Raw genomic sequence first — 18,211 nt, forward strand, 5'->3', positions numbered from 1 at the left:
ATACCCCTAACAGTAGTGTCCAGTGAAGCAGGCAGTCAATGGGTGGGGTAAAAGGGTGGGCCACTGACACAAATTATGTAATCAGAACTGCTGAAAAAGGCGAACATGCCTTAAAAAGGGGGCAAGTCTGCCTAAAGAATTGGAAGGCCAACCTGGCATGAATGCATGTCAGGCTGCCTGCCCATCACCCAAGCTGGCCAACTAAGGGCATACTATGCAGACAGCACCCTGAGTGTGGCATAAATGCGTCTAAATGCTCCACATTTTATAAGGACTGTCCCCAGCACTCACTGGTCCATTCCTCTCCTAACCTCCTTACGAGCAGGCAGAAGCCCCTGGTATACAATCTGGGACAGAGAAAAGCTGTATGAAGTGAGTGTAGAAGAACGGGAATATGCCACATTGTTAGAGAGACTGAAGCAGCAAGATCATTTGCATTGTGCACAAAGTCAGCTTTACCTAAACTAATTTCATTGTCAGTCAGTTCACACAAGTTTTGTTCCCATACATCCCTCTAAAGTTTCCATACTTAAGCAAGAGTATGTGAAGGATAGTAAGGTTTTGCCACCTTTCTTGTAAAAAAATACCGGCCTTACTAATTTGCATTATTAATTATGTATGCCTGTAAATCACCAAAAAACGACTTACATTTATTCTGCTGAATAAAAGATGCATTGTTCCCATTGTCTCCCTGTCTCCCAGTGTCTTAGTGTCCCCTAGTCTCCCAGTATCCTCTAGTGTCTGTGTCCCCTATGTATCACAGTGTTTCAGTGCCCCATGTGTCCCCTCATGTCCCCATGTCTCAGTGTCTTCTATGTATCACAGTGTCCCTATGTATCACAATGTCTCAGTGCCCCATGTGTCTCAGTGCCCCATGTCTTCCAGTGTCCCCTCGTGTCCCCATGTTGCCCAGTATCACTTGGACACTAGAGGACACTTAAGTACCATGGGAACACTGTGAGACATTGGGACACTACACTTTTCCTATACACAGTGCAATGGCTTCCTTTTTAAAATGAGAAAGCATATACACAGCTAAAGTATGATTTGAAAACACACATTACTTTTCAACTCCTATAAGAAATGGGTAGTCTGCAACACACTGTTATCCATTTGCACCGAAACCACAGTGAATGATATGGCCTTGGGATGTTTTGTCATGGCGCCCATAGAATTTGTTTGAGCTTACCCAGTTAATTTATCACCAGCTGAGATAAGATATATTCCGTTCTGACATTCAGAAAGTCAGTAACTGGAAGTGGATTGAGGATTCCATTGACTGAATATAAAAAAATCTGCTCAATGATCTCTGCAGTCCGTTTGGTGACGATTACACATGATGGATTTCGAAAAGAAAAGTTTGGAACTCACAAATCTCACCAGAAAGTGGGCCACACTCGCATGTCGAGAGCACATGGACAATGATTACCCTCTTGTGATTCATCATGTTAATGTAATGCTGTTCTACACTTACAGCAATGATTTATAGTTAACATGATATCAGCAAGGGAGAAAAGATACACACGATACAACCCTTTTTTTTTGTGGACTGAGAGATTCAGGTCCCTTAAAAACAAATTTGATAAATATTCTTGGCATTTGATTGCATCATTGTATCTATCACAGTAGAAACATGGTAAAAATAGAGCGGGATTGTGTATAAGCAGCTCCTCTGCCTTACCCATTTGATATTATAGATGTTATTTCAGATGTGGAGACATCATTAAAATAACGTGTATATGTACCCATAATTATTTTCTTAACACTTGCCTCTGTTCAACTGCTGACCTCTTGCCATCCCTCGTTTGAGCATAATGGGAATTACAGTCTAATCGGTAGGAGTGAGAAAAGGTCAGCAAAATCAAATTATTCTGGATGATGGAAGGTTCTATAAAACATGAATCTACTTAGATGACAACATGCAAATGTTTTAAATGTGTAGCAGTAGCATGACTTTAAGGTCTAAAAAGTAATGAGGAGCCACCCAGAATCCTTAGTGAACTCAGCAGAAACCAAAAGACACCAAGGTCTTATCTAACCCTTTGTGCAATGGGTCCTATAAAAAAAAAAAAAAAAATCAGATAGACAAAGAGACTTTTTTTTTTTTTTTAAATGGTCCTATTCCATGGGCCTGGGCCTGGAGCTGCAGCTCCATCAGCCCCTATGTTAATCCGGCCCTGGGTACAAACGCAGAACACTATGCCCCTTAAATTAGCTTTGATTATGCCCAGATCTACCTGTAATTCTTAAGCCTTTTCCTGTTGCAAATGATTATAGAAGTAATAGCTTTTCATCATTTTTTTTTTAGCTTTATGTACCATACAGTGCCATGCTTTAGCAAATTTTCAAAAACACATGTTGACTAAGTTACTTATCCTGGTAGCTGTAACACAACACAAGTTGTCCTGAGCACAGAAAATTAAAAAAAACTAAACAAAAAAAGACCATGATACTGCATTCCTCCCTGCAGATGTGCACGTGTCCTTAAATTGACCCAAATAGGATAAGCTATTTTGCATTTACCTATTCACAAACAAGGTTTCCCTTGGACCACAACAACTCAAATACATTACCACAGTTAACAAAACAGCCACAACAATGCCTTTTAGCTGTCTTTACTTTGCAGTGTTCCCATAGCATTTACAGTCAACAGCACTGAAATGTACTTAGTCTTGCAAGAATGTTGCCTGAGGCTGCATTAAGACCATCCCCTTCCTTCCCCAGCTTATTAACAAGCTTGCAGATTCTATCTCAACACGGTAAACACATTCTCCTGTCTTTTGTTTTCTCTAAGCCTTATCTAGTTGCAAATGGAAAAAAAAATATTGTTTTATTTGATTTATTTATATTTCTAAATTAGTATTGTTTAACATACTTTCAAATAACATATACAATGTAATGTAAATGATATATTTGATAGGCATACGTTTCCTCTTGTTAATTATGAAATGAATTCCAGTTTTGGCCTACCAGAAAATGACATTTAATTATTTGATAGTGATTTGTATTTATGGTTTAGACCTTTTTCAGTTTGTGGTGTTGATGTTTTGTTTTTTGTTGTTGTCAATGTTTGTTTTTATTGAGACATAAATTGGACAGGTATAACAGCAGTATAATCGGGACATTTTCAATACAGGCATTACTGTAATATCACATGAGCAAGAACCTATGTCGACAAGGAAGCATTTCTAGTTAAATAACACTTGAAAATAACGTAAAATCAGCCGTTTGTACACGGCCACTAAAAGATTTTTAGTAAAATGAAACGACGTCAGGAGCTATTCTATGCGATTAGAGAAAAAGAAAATAAAAGGAGTTTTTGAACAGAGCTTTGGAAGATTTCTAGGTGTAAATACCACTGGCTAACTAGAGTAGTAGACAATTGTAGCAGTAAAACGTTTAAAAAAGTTTAAACAGAAAACAGATTATAACAACTTGGTCTCAGAAACCACTAGACTGCAGGTGAGGCCTGAGGATTACTCAGCCGATGCCAAGAGATGGTAAATCCCAGCTGCTGCCGTAGTCAGCCACTCTAAGAAGGCTTCTACGCCTGATTGATGCCGCCAGACAATCTGGGGATATTTACCCCATGGAGGTAATCGGAGTTTGTTGGTACAGTCCTTTGGTTGTACATGCTTGGTGGCGTGATGTGAATGCCTCAGAGTCAGGCAGGCAATACTGGGGATGTCCGCTTTTGTTTCTCCATATGTGAGGCGAATTGCGACAGACAAAGAAGTCAGAGTGGTATGGGATAATCATCTGCCATGATGGCTTTTTGCGCCATCGTCTCTGGAGTGTCCCTTTGGGGAATGGCTGAGAACGCTTGAAGAAGCGATGTCAATTAACAGGAAGGCTTTGTGAGGCAGCAATTTGGCCAGCAGGAGTAATGGTAAGTCTCTGATTATGAAGTTTTGCCCAGAATTGCTGACAAATGCAATCAAAAGCCAGAAGGAATATGGTCACAGGAGTAAACGCTCACCGGAAGACAACTATGTCTTTAGGATTCAGCAGGTTGTCCATTTTATTTGCTGGGTCTCAACCCACAAATCCACTAGTTGGCCTAATGGCACTTATTTACCAGTGGGGAGAGGGATATCCTCCACCGGTCCAAAGGAGGGGGGGAGAGAACAGGGTAGCTAGCTCCAAGTCCAGGCCAAGAATCGGCCACCTCCCTGTCCGCGATTGTAAATGCAGGCCGCAGGGTAGTGCACACAGGCTGTGTCTGCCAGTTGCAAACATAAGAGTCTCAGATTAACATCAGAGTCCTTCCCAAGGATATAAGTTAGAATTCTGCTAAAAAGGGAGCAGCAAAGTCCAATTTGTTCCTCTGCGTCTTGTTGTATATACATGTCTGTTAGTCCATCTATTGTATAGCGCGATTGAATTTGTTGGCGTTTTAAAAATAATATCTCTCTGTCTGTCTATCTAGCCGTCTAATCTCACTATGTTTCCTGAATAAAAAAAAACCTGCATTCATCAGGTGATGTATATATATCCGTTTGGTAGATGAAATTGCATAGACAGTGGGCAATCTTAGCTGAATAAGGATATGATCTGGGTTAAGTGTATGCAGAGGAATTGGGCATAAAAAAAAAAAAACCCATACAAAGAGATATTTTTGTTCTCATTGGTTAGAAAGCAAGTATGTTCACAAGAATCTTAGCACGGCCCCCATTTTATTACTTGATTTTTTAAAATTGATAAAATGAAACATCCCATAAACATATTCAATTATTTAGTTCTGAAACTGAGAGATTCTTCACATAAAGTGTGGTTTATTAGATTTAACCAAGTAACATTTTTATTCACCAAGTGCGAAAAATAAGGAATGTAGAGTGAATTCAAACAGAATTAAATAAAGCGTGAATTGTGCACATTTAATTTAATTAAAACATTTTTTTACATTTATCGGCCATAATAACCAAACTGTCAATGTTTTTTTTTCCAATTCAAGTATTGTTAATTACACTTTTCACTGAACTTGAAAATTCATTTTGAATTCCTGAAACTCCTTTATTTAATAACCCTCTTTGGTTAATGACCTTGTCTGGTTTTTAAACCCATTCCTGCACAACAGACAAGTTTTATAAGACAAAATTTTTCTATTTTGCTGCTACCACTTCCCACCTTTTTCTAGTCCATCTACTATTATATGGGAAATTTGTTTTAATAACCTGAGGTTTTAAAATTAAATTAAAATTAAATTTCTTATCAACCAAAACACATGAAATGTTTTTTTTTTTTGTTCACTATTGTTCCATTGTTAATGCTATTCACTTTTTTTTGTATTAAACATGCACAGCTTGTAGGACTGGCGGTACATATTGGACTCCTATATCTGAGATAAATAATTATTACAGAGTTTAAATGCTGCTTGAAATCAGTGCACAAGCTTAAAGTGGGATGTGAACCTCCAACTATAAATACACAATGCTGAATTACTTCAGTGCGCCATCTACTGGTACAAAATGGAATTCTTGTTTTTTGTTCTATAAAATATATCAACATGTTTTTACAGGTTAAATAGTAGATAAGCAGCTCTCTTTAATCTGATAAATTACCCTTCTGACCTTCCCAGTTGTTGTTTACTTACCAAAGAAAATTAATTGTAAAAGAATTTAGGGACACTGAATAAGCTATATCTGTATTTATTAAAACTATTATTAAAAGATAAGAGACATGCAATACTAGTATGCCACTTTCAGTGGTACATCGATAAAATTCATAAGTCAACAAGTTGTTCTCTTCACCTTTTTGTTTGCTTTTTCTTTCTTTCTCTCTTTTATGAGTGTGATAAATCCTAAATCACCAATTAAGTTTACATTCAAAAAAATTATAAATACAAAAGAATATACAACAAATAAAAACAATATTAATAAACAAATCTCTATAGTGAGTTAATAGAACAATAAGGGTAGATAAAAGTAAAATAAATAAATAAACTAAAATAAAATAAAATAGTAAGGGAGTGAATGGAAAAAAAATATGAAGATGAATAAGAAAATATAGTTTGCAAATACTAAAATTATGGAGTATTACATATAGTGTAAAGGAGATTATGGGGTCTTGGCGATAACAAAAGAGGATATAGTAAAAAAAAAAGTATTAAAGGATTTGCTGGTTATGTTTCAGAGCGGATAAGAATTATATTCATTGTTTAGTTAGGTTCATGGATAACCAGGATATGGACCGAGAGGCACAGAAAATATGTCAAGGTTGCCATATCCTATTGTGTGATTCTCAAGATTCATGACGCTTGGAGGCCATGTCTTCCATCTTGTGGCAGCGTGTATTTAAAAAAAAAAAAAAAAAAAAACTTTGAGAATGTGACAGAGTGTGATTTCTTTTTTTTTTGTAATTCTTTATTGAAGTAAAGACATCAATGAGGTACAACTGATGGTGTTACAAATACAATTATAGACTTAAATTTACCATGAGCAAACAGACATTGTATCTGAACCTTGAATGTGTGAATAACCACTGTTACAACTTAATTTTCCACTTGTGCGATTGTTTTTTTTTTTTTTTTTTTTTCGTTTCACCCCGTGTTCTCTCATTTTTTCATACATGAAGAAAAATTTGTGGGTGATTGTATCACAATGAATGGCATAGTCAAAAGTTTAAAGGTAAGGGTGTGGCACATGGTTGGCAATGAATATTAAACTGATCGTACCTGCTAGTGCAATTAAGAATAATTCCATTATTCAAGTGTAGGACATGGCATAGGGGGGTCCACTAGGTGTTCTATAGTTAATAATTGAGGTAGACCAGGTATCCGTGACAATTAGCCAGGCATTACTCACTAGGGTCGAGCTGTAGTAATTGAGTTCATGAGACCGGCCTTATCCTGGGTCTCGCATATCTCAGCAAAACCGCCCCCCAGGGGAGCAGCAGTTATCATTACCCCTAACCTATCGGAAGGAAGCAGGGGTATCCCTTCTGTCTAAAGTCAGTAACCGGATTCGGTCCGCATGCTTGTGCCCTCACCAGAAGCGTTTCTGTCTTGGGTCCGTCAGTGCTCGAATGTGGTGGGTCATGGGTTGTGGATGCAATCAGTCGTATTGTGAGATATAAATTCGTCGAAGTATCGTTCCACTGTGCCCTAGTCCCCCTAGCCTGAGGTCCTGTGTGAAATAATGGGGTATAGAGTGTGTTAATTAGGTGAACATTACCTTCCCATCTACTGCTTAATTGTGTTATGAGTAATATGAAGGTCGTGGTGGAGAAGACCATGTCATTTTCGCCATGGTGCAGGTAGTTCGAGAGTATAAGCTGTAGTGCATGCGCTTGGGTTATTAGGTGGGGGAGGGGGGGGGGGGAGGGGGGGGGGATGGGGGGGGGGGGAAGGGTGAGAGGGGTGTAGGGGCCGTGGCCGGACATGGTAGTACTGTAAGTCACTGTATGTAGTGTGGCGGTCAGTGTGCATCTTAAGTTTTTAGAGATGAGGTGTTGGAGGTGATTAGTAGTGGCCCAAGGCCTCGTGTGCTGTGAGTTAGGAATTGGTAGTGTATAACGTCGTGCAGGTGTTCCACCACCGTCCCTTCTGCTCCTGTCCTCCCCAAGGCTGGCACCTCGCAGGTGAGTCATGCGAAGTAGTGGTTGGAAGAAGGGTAAAACGAGAAGGCAGGATAGGGGGGGAGGGGGTAGGGTTGGTCACGGTCCATTATGTGGGACCCATCTCCGTAGACATTCCCTCCGTTGCCCCGGCATTACCAGTGTCTCGGCGGCATCGCGATATATATTGGAACCACGGGAACCACATCTCTGCGTGTTTAGTACCACGGTCCATCAGGGAGGCATGTGCCGCTTCAGCTGCCTGTATGTCCTCAACTCGTTGTATCCAGTCCTCCTTAGTGGGTATCCTGGATGTTTTCTAGTGAACCGGTATGGAAGCTTTAGCTGCGTTCAGGAGGTGCCTGAGTATCGACTTCCTATATACCGGGATTGGCTGCGTCGAGATATGGAGTAGCGCTAGTCCTGCATTCCAGTCTGTGATGTCTCCCAGGATAGATGTTATCTCATCTTTTATCATTACCCAATATGTGGTGATGTCTCTGCACGACCACCAAATGTGGGCCATAGTGCCCCTGTCCGAATTGCATCGCCAGCAAGTAGGAGAGATGGATGGGAAGATCTGGTGTAGTCTTGTCGGTGTTCTGTACCATGATGAGATCAACTTATAATTTACCTCTTGGTAATGCGAGCTCATAGAGCTCTTCTGTTGCCAGATGAGTGCCTTATCCCATTGAGAGGTTGAGAAGGTCATTCCCAGTTGTTCTTCCCAATGTCGTTGGAATGTTCCGGTGGCGGGTATGTCGGCTGTTATGAGATTCTGGTAAAGTACAGAGATTGCATGGTCCAGGGGTTCGCCTCCGTAGCAAAGATTCTCGAACCAAGATAGATTCCGGTGTAGGCGATCTTTGTGAGGCATGGTGTTATAGTAGTGTGTCAGTTGTATATATCTCAAGACGGCGATGGGGGTCTTAGGTTCACCTTCCAGCAGAGAGTCCAGAGTGCGGAGTTTCCCAGCCCCTAGTACTCTGTATATCGGGATATATGTCCCATTGGTTGTGATAGGCCATGCGCTGGGTGGGAGCCCACCACCCACCGATTTGTTATACGTCAAGGGGGTCATCGGGCTAGGAGCGGGAGAGATGTGAGTTTGGCCTCTCATGGTCCTCCATCCCTGGATCGTCTGCAGGACTGTCCCTTCTTCTCGGAGTTGTGAGACAGTGTGCCCGTCGCCTCCCCAGATCTTAGCCTCAATCGTAGGGCCTATAAGGCCTCTGTCCAGCTCCACCCATTGTTTCCAAGTAGCTGTCACGTGCCAGTCCAGGATACGTTGTAGTACTGTGGCTTGGTAGTACTTCTTGAAGTCCGGCAGTGCTAGGCCTCCTCGCTGTCTGGGTCGGGTAAGTATATCATACCGCAGCCTGGATCTTTCGCCTCGCCACACGTATCTGATAACTGCCGATTTCAGGGGGGAGAAGAAGGTTGTTGGTAGAGCAACTGGGATGGTCTGCATTAGGTAGAGGAGTCTCGGGAGTATGTTCATTTTCAGAACTGCAATACGACCATGCCAGGAGATGTGTGGATGTGACCATTTGGTGAGGTCAGCGACTATCTTTTGTGACATGGGCTGAAAGTTGAACCTGTATATGTCCGACGGGTCTGTGGGTATCCAGATGCCGAGGTACTTCATTTTGTCATGACACCATCGGAACGTGAAGTGTGGTTTCAGCGAGTTGTAGTCTGAGGAGGGTAATGTGAGATTCAAGGCTTCGCATTTCGCAAGATTGAGCTTGAACCCTGATAGTTTCCCGTATTTTTCAATTTCAGAGAGGAGACAAGGTAGGGTGGTTCTGGGGTTGCGTATGAAGAAAAGCAGATCGTCCGCGTACGCCGCTACCTTATGACATTTCTCCTTCCATTCGTATCCCTGGATGTCGGGGTTCAAGCGAATCGACTGAAGTAGCGGTTCCAGCGTTATTGCGAACAGCAGGGGTGATAACGGGCATCCCTGACGGGTGCCGTTATTGATTGCGAAGTCGGTTGTCGTGGCTCCGTTAACTCTGATCGTGGCCCTGGGTTTGCTATACAGTGCTGCTATCCAGGTGAGTAACCGTTGCCCGCATCCCATCTGTTGAAGCGTTGCTATCATATAGTTCCAATTAACGCGATCAAACGCTTTTTCAGCGTCCGTCGATAACAGCATTAAGGGGTTTTTTGTCCGCCTGACGTGGTGCTGAATGGAGAAGAGTCGGAGAGTGCTATCTCTAGCCTCCCTGCCCGGGATGAAACCGGTTTGGTCAACGTGTATCAATTCCGGAAGGAGTTGTTTCAATCTAGTAGCCAGAACCTTGGTAAATAGTTTAGCGTCCACATTGAGCAGGGAGATCGGGCGGTAACTGGCGCAGGCCAGCGGGTCTTTCCCTGGTTTTAATAGTACCGTGATGGTGGCCGCCAGAGATTCCAGTCCGAAGTTTCCCCCTTCCCCAACCTCGTTAATTGCCTTGGTCAGCCAGGGAATCAGGGTATTGGAGAACTTTTTGTAATACCCGACCGAAAAGCCATCCGGTCCCGGGGCCTTGCCGGATTTGGAGGATTTAAGAGCTGCCGTGAGTTCTTCAGTGCTAATCGGGGAGTCCAGTATCAGGGCCTCGTCCCGGGTAATTGTGTTCGCGATGGTGCCACGTAGGTATTCCTGGATCCGCGTAGATTGTCGTGTCGGAGACTCTCTGTCTACTGGTGAAGGCAGGTTGTACAGGCTTTGGTAGTATATCCTAAACTCCTCCGCGATTTTTTGTGGAATGGGCGACACTTCTCCTGTCGCGAGCCGTATTTTGTGTATCTGTCTGTGATGCGAGGGGCCCTTGAGAATTCTCGCCAGGTATTTGCCCCCTTTATTCGCGTGGGCGTAGTAGAAGCTTTTTGAGCGCCGCACCGTCCTGAGGTGTCTTTTCAGAATGAGGTCTCTAAGGTTCCTTCTTTTTTCCATCAATTCGCCATATACTGCGTTAAGATGTGTTCTTTTATGCTGGCGTTCTAGGTGCGCTATAGATTGGTAGAGGTCGGTCATTTCCCGCATTGCTTCTCGTCTCTTGATCGTGGCAGTGCGTATGAGTACTCCTCGGATGACACTTTTATGGGCCTCCCAGATAGTGATGGGGGACATCCCGGGAGTGTCATTGTCCCTGAAAAATTGTTCCAGCTCTTGAGTGATTTGTGTTCTGGTTCCCGGGTCCGATAGGAGAGTTTCGTTAAGTCGCCATGTCCACCTAGACGGTCGGAATAGAGGGGATTCTAATTCCATTATAACTGAGCTATGGTCTGACCATGCAGCTGGCTCAATGTCGGCCCTACTTAACCTAGATAAGCCTTCCTGTGTAATAAAGAGGAAATCAATGCGGGAGTATCGGTCGTGTAAGGCTGAGTAATACGTATAGTCCTTAGCCGTGGGATTTAGGGTTCTCGAACAGTCGACTAGCCTCATAGAGCCCAGAGATTCTCGGATGCTTTTGATGTGGCGTTGTGACAGGCAGCTATGCCCTGATGAGGAGTCTAGTGTCGGATCCAAAGGAGCGTTAAAATCGCCTCCCACCAGAAGGATCCCGTCCGTAAAATCTTCCAGTTTGTGTAAGACATTACGTAAAAAGGGAGCCTGTTTCTTATTGGGGGCGTATATCGTTGCCAACGTGTAAATTTTGTCGGTTATAACGCCCTTTAAGAAGAGGTATCGCCCTTGTGGGTCAGTTTCTCGTTCTAGTTCCCTGAACGACAGCTCGGCCGCCACGATAATAGCCACTCCTGCCCTGTGGGCCGATGGGTGGTTGCAGAAGTAGGTGTCAGGGTAATGCCTATTGTGCAGTCTGGGCGTTGAGCCTTCCCTGAAGTGGGTTTCCTGGAGCATGGCAATCGAAACCTGTTGTTTCTTCAGTGCTCTGAGTAAATGCGACCTGCGTTCCGGGGCATTTAAGCCTCTGCAGTTTTGTGTGAGTACCCTCAGGGGTGTGCAGCGGTATGCCATGGCCAAATCGCGATCTATGCGGTGTGAGCGTCAATCCGGACCAGGGCCCACTATACAGATCCGTGACAGGAAATGGAAGAAGGGGAAGGGAGATAGGGGAGAGATGGGTTAGCCTGCGAGGCACCGGGGGGGGGGGGGGGGTTCGGGTGCTTTCTGGGTCTAGGTGAATTAACGGAAATTAGGTCCCTACCCTGGGGGCGGGGGGGGGGGGGGGTGAGGTGGGGGGGGGGGGGGAGGGACAAGTGCTGCAACCAGCGCCGATAAGCACCGGACCGGGGACCTGCCCAGCGGCCGGGAAAGCCGACGGCCTGGCTGTGAAGCCTGAGCACTAGTAAAGGTGTGGGTAGCGTGATGAAGGGTCCGCACCAGGAGTAGTGTCAGAGGAGATAACAGAGGGTGTTAGATATGTATGGAATTTGAGATCACCCGTCTCCTCCCTCCTATCTATTTTGAGTGTTGGGCTTACTTATGCGTCGCGTGCAAATGGTCACATGTGTCAAACGTGTACATACATTATATGCAATATTATATTAACTTTCAACAACACAGTTTTGTTTCATAACCAGACATGTCAACTCTTTACGTAAAATATGAAATACAGGACAGGAAACATGAAGTACTAAGTATCAAACATGGAATAGTATAGATGAAAAGACTACCCCTGTGGCCTGGATCAGGTCCCCATATACCATGCGTTACCCACTGAATTCCTGCGTCACTTCTCCCCGTGTCCCTGCGCCCCTCCGATCCATGTCAGCCTCGCAGTGCATATACGGCCCTCGCTCCCTAGGTATGAGGCCGTCTTCCCCCCCTGAGAGTGTGGTTACGTGTAGACCTCGAGATCAGGGTCATTGTCTCCCCCACCCACCCGACAGTGAGAGTGCCTGTGAGTAGTCGTATACATCGAGGTCATGAAGTGGGCAGAGTGTACATGGGGTTTCCCTGTAGGTACGAGTGGACATCAGTCCCCGGGGAGGCTCATAGAGGTCTGAGGTGTATATGTCTCGCCGTGTACCATTAAAGCTCAGTTACAACTAGCTACCGTTCATTGCAGCGTGTGGTATGTATGGCAAGGGCGGAATTCCGAAAACCCCGTTCCTAATACCCAACAGCAAAGTAACGGTGACAGAATCGGGTAGCATGTAAATGGGAAACATTGCGTACACACATGTCAATCAATATATGGTCTATATAGTTAACTGTGAGATTGCATATTCACGTGTTCTGCTGCAATGCATTCTGAGCTGACGTCCAGAGCCTTTCAACGGCAGGCAACTCGGAGACTGGCCCCAAAGCCCCAGAGTCCCCAACCCGAAATCCCCCACCCCAAAGATAATTCCAGAGCCCTGGTAGTAGCGGAGTCAGGTGGCGGGGGGGGTAATGCCGGGGGGGGGGGGGGGGGGGGGGCGGCACCGAATCAGACATAGTGCCATGAGTCTACAGTCCCAGAGGGGTCCCCGCATATAAAAAAAATAACCCCAATGTACCTGAAGATGTCAGCCGTGAGTGTTCCGTCTCTTTTGTCAGGGTATGGAGCTCAGGCAACAATCATCCCAAGGCAGGGCAACGAAGTACCTTCAGGGCAAGCTGGAACTGCAACGGTGACAATGATCGAGGAGCAGGCCGGGGCAAACGAGGATATCCAGGATGATCCATGGTAGCCATCATCGGGTAGAGTACTTATTCCTCAGGGGAAGTTGGGTTTCTGCGCCGCCTGGCAAACTCACTTGGCGGAGATCTTGCTTCTCTGCGCCTGCTCCCTCTTTGAGGTCTCGGAGGGAGGTTTGGAGGGCCCAATATCCAATTCGGTACTGGCAGCTGGGGAAGGCCGAGCTCTTCCAGGAATCCCGGTACGTCTTCTGGCCCCCTGAGGGACACCCAGTGGTTACCTTGTCGTGCCATGAGGGCGAACGGGAATCCCCATTTATATGTGATGTGGCGGTCTCTGAGGGCATTAGTGACCGGGCGGAGTGCGCGGCGTGCCTCCAGGGTGAACGGGGACAAATCATTAAATAGCGACACCTGCGTCCCCCTGTAGGGCCATGACTGTCGGTCCCGTGCCTTTTGCATGATGGCATCTTTCGTTGGGAAGGAATGTAGGCAGCAAAGAATGTCTCTCGGGCCGTCCTCCACAGTACGCGGTCGTAGTGTTCTATGGGCTCGTTCGAATTCGATCACTTGCGGTGTGGGTGTCTGGAGTATAGAGTGGAATAACTCCGTTAGTACCTCCACCACGTTCTCAGAGCTCTCCGATTCAGGCACGCCACGGACTCGGATATTACGCCTTCTGCCCCTGTTATCTACATCCTCCAGGTGCCTCCTCATGGACAGGAGCATCCCTCCCTGGCGTGCCACCGCCGTGTCCGTAGTTTGGAGGCGCGTTGTGAAGGCCGCAGCAGACTCCTCCATGGCGGTAATGCGGCCTGTATGCGCGGTCACCTCTGCGCGGAGCCCCGCCAGTTCTGCTCGGACCGCCTCTTGGATGGATGTGGTAAGGGTTTGCAGGTCGGTTTTAGTGACCATTGCGGCTGTTAGGCTCTGCAGCTTCTCCTCGATCCTCTCGAAGGGAGCAGTGCCAGGGTCCGCCGTGGACGGCGACGCCATTTTGGGGCTGCTCGACTCCCCGCTCGCGGTAGGATGCGGGTGCAGAAAACTGTCCAGGGGTCTTTGAATTTGTTTCCTTGGAGTCTGGGGGTTGTCTGGTCGCTTCGTGCGACCCATTTAGCCTTAGTAAGCGCTTTGTAAGAGCTGTTATGAGGGATAGTGGAGCGGAGCTCTTCTCTCACGCGTCCATCTTGGTCGGCACCCAAACCACGCCCCTTACAGAGTGTGATTTCCAGTGTTTTCCAATACAATATTCTGGCAACTGACGCAGAACTTGTGACACAGGCCTAATGTAGAACGATATCTATATGTTCTATAGGTAATGTAATAACTTTATGTAATATAAAATAAGGTTATTTTTTTGCTGTTAATTTTGAAATATACTCTTAATCTTTTTGTTTTCAGACATATAAAAAAAAAACACTTTGTTATTTATTTATCCAAACTCAAAGTGACAAATTAAAAATGTTCCACCGTGGATGGCATGAATGATACAAATGGTTAATGTAACATATGTATTTGAGCAGTGATTTTATTAAAGACACGGAGGCTCATATTATGCATAACTCTTTCTTTATTTCCTCAGCAGCAAAGATAGAGGAATATAAATATTATCGAAATTGAAAGCAAAAAACTGTACAGGCATAACAGGCAGCCAATCACATAACAGAGGAAGTAGCTATATAAGTCCTGTGTCTCCCACAATCCTCCTCTTTCTTTGCTGCTTCCTCAGACAGCTAAGTATCCTGTTTAGCTCTCTTACTCATTGCAATTTATCATAGTGTTTGTGCTTGTGATTATTGTTATTTTACTGAATTTTGCCTTTATCATTATTATTATTATTTATTATTGATTGTTATTTGTTTTTGTTCTTATCATAATTTGTTCGTTTTCACACCTTAGTGTGCCTTGGGGACCCCGGGGTTTTTCCCCTTTGCCGGGAGCTTGGTTCCCTACCCTCCCCTGCTGTTCCCTGCGTCTTCTGCGGGTACCTGCAGTGGTTCTTTTGCCGCGGCCGTTCTTTTCTTCGCGGCCGCGGCTCCGTGCACTCCCCTACCCGCTCACGGACTCCCGCGCGGGCTGAGGGCACGCGTCCCTTCCCCCACGGGTGCACGACCGCGAGCACTTCCCTCGCGTGCGGCGGCCATCTTGGACGGTCCTCCACGAGGTCTGCATCCTGGCTGCCGTGTGGTCGGTCGCCTCGATCTCTCCTGGGCACACTAACGGTCTGATTGCTAATATTTGTTCTTCTGTGCTGTGGGTTACTCGACCCTTCAATTCTCTCCTGCCCCACTTCACTAGTTTCAATTTCTGGTCTTTACAATTGATTGCCATTATGCAGGATAGGGATGATGGGCCTACTAGTCCCTCTGGGGAATTTAACTTGGAGAATACTGGGAGTGCTATGGCCTCTCAGGAATTTCAAGCCTTGCTTGAGGCCACTATGGCTTCTTCATTGCAGAAGGCTATTGCCTCAGCCATGGGGGCTGTCTCCTCCTCCTTTACCCACTCCCTCCATTCTATGGTTTTGCCTGCAATGGCCTCCCCAGCCCCCCAGGGTGGGGGGTCACCTTCACCTGCCCAGACTGTGCCTGGGGCCCGTAAGGCTAGGGCCAAGTCTAAAAATGTCGGCTCCCACTCCTCGATGCAGGCTATGCCTGCCATGACTGACACGCTAGAGGCGGTCACAGATGGCGCGCACCCCACACGCAAAAGAGCCCCTGGCCGGGCTAAAAAGGCTAGGTTGTGGAAACGGGCTAGAGCCCTTGATGATGGGTCGGATACCGACCGGAGTGTGGAGGAAGAATCCGACGCTATGGAGTATGACTCCTTTGATGATGAGGTATCTGGCGAGGATTTGCCCCTTACGGGCGTGAACCCCTCGGGGTCCTCTGCCAAGGCCCGGGGTCAGATATTGGGCCCCTCTGGGGACAACAAAGCAATCCTTGACCCGCAGGGTAACCCCCTGTTCGATCCAGACGACCTGCGTCACTCCAGGTCCGCTGAATGGGTTCCCCCGGACCATATTGCCCAGTATGTGGCTAAGCGCATCCGCACGCCCCGTTCGAGAGAAGGCCGCAATAAACTGCGCGCCGAATGCCCACGCCCTACCCTCCCAGGCGCTGCCTGTAAGACCCCAGACATTGACCCGCAGATTGCCCAGTTCTTAAATAAGTTGGGCTGGAAACCCAAGAAGGGCCTTGACCATTCCCTGAAGGGGTGCCAGGACAAGATCCTGGATACGCTAGGACCCCTCTCGAAGCTATACGAGCTTCTCGATTCTGCCAGGACTGGCGACTCGGTCTTGGATATTGATGTGGCCGTAGGTTGGGTCCAACGGGCCATCTGCTTACTGGGGAACGCCAATACGGCGATGTCTACAGAGAGGCGTAAAGCTATTCCCTTAAAGATCGACCCTAAGCTGGTCACCATGAATGTGGCGGAGCCTGAGCCGACCGATGAGGGTTTGCTGTTCGGCACCTCCTTTGTTAAGGACATGGGGTCGTATGTCAAGACCTTCACTGCTATTGACAAGGTACAGGCGAACATGAAGCGCGTGTTCGCGCCTAAGGTTTTCGGAGGGGCCGGGCGTAGCAGGAACCGTCCACCCGGCCGTGGTTTTCGAGGCGCACTCCGCGCAACCAGAGGTTCCTTTTTTCCCTCCCGGGGATTTCAGGATCAGAGAACCCCTCCCTTCTTCCCAGCCAGAGGTCGGGCTTGGGGCTCCAGATACCCCCGCGGTGGTACCCCCAGCAGACGTCCTTACGGTGAGTACCCTTTCTTTCCCTCCCGTTCAAGTGGCGGGGAGGCTGGCTTTATTTTACCGAGAGTGGGAAAATATCACCTCGGATGCTTGGGTTCTGCAGTGTGTAAAGGGGTATCGCCTAGAGTTTGTTTCCATGCCTGTCCAGTTTTGTTCCCCCAGAGAACTGTCTCTTCCACCGGAGCAGGACGAGATGATTTCCACGGAAGTCGTGGAAATGCTGTCCAAGGGCGCTATAGAGGAATTGCCGTTCGCCGCCGTAGGCTTTACGAGCAATCTGTTCCTGGTGCCCAAGAAAGGGGGCGGAGTTCGCCCTGTGATAAATCTTCGTCCCCTCAACGCCTTCCTACGTTACCAACACTTCCAGATGGAAGGTATACACTGCCTCAGAGACCTTCTACGCCAGTCGGACTGGCTAGCCAAACTGGACCTGAAGGACGCCTACTTCACGGTACCCATTGTTTTGGAGTTCAGAGACTACCTCCATTTCACATGGCACGGGCGTCGTTGGCGCTTCACTTGCCTGCCTTTCGGTCTCTCATCGGCTCCCTGGTGCTTCACCAAGCTCATGAAGCCTGTAGTGGCGTTCCTCCGAACCCGCGGGGTTCGCCTCATTATTTACCTGGACGACATTTTGATTTTGTCCCAATCAAAGGAGGACCTCCTCCTACATCTGGAGTGGACTACCAACCTGCTACAGAAGCTGGGTTTTCTGATCAACTGGGACAAGTCGGTCCTAGTTCCCGCCCAGTCCATAGAGTTCCTGGGCTTCAGAGTGGATTCCGTCCAACAATTTCTGTTCCTACCGTGTTCAAAGGTAAGAGCCATCCAGAAGGAAATTCGAAGGGCTCTTCGTGTCTCAGACTTATCCGTCAGACAACTGGCGAGAATAATTGGCCTTCTCGCGGCCTCTATTCAAGCGATCTTCCCAGGCCCGCTACATTACCGGGCCCTCCAACGGCTCAAAGGGTCACACCTTCGGTCAGGTCACTCCTACGAGTCTCGGATACGTTCGGACGCGGAGTCCAGGGACGAATTGGTGTGGTGGTTGGCACACATTGAGGCTTGGAACGGGAGAGCAATTTTCGGCTCCATCCCAGACGTAGTGATCGAGTCCGATGCCAGCTTGCACGGCTGGGGTGCTCGTTGTGGCGACGTTTCCACAGGAGGCAGATGGTCCGACATGGAGAAGTCGTTACACATCAACTGCTTTGAACTCCTGGCAGGGGCGTTCGCGATCCGCAGCCTTACCCCAGGACGGGCGAATTGCTGCGTTCTCCTCAAGATGGACAACGTATCGGCGGTCCGCTACATAA

The sequence above is a fragment of the Pelobates fuscus genome, chromosome 3 (assembly GCF_036172605.1).
Source record: "Pelobates fuscus isolate aPelFus1 chromosome 3, aPelFus1.pri, whole genome shotgun sequence".
NCBI classification, from domain to species: Eukaryota; Metazoa; Chordata; class Amphibia; order Anura; family Pelobatidae; genus Pelobates; species Pelobates fuscus.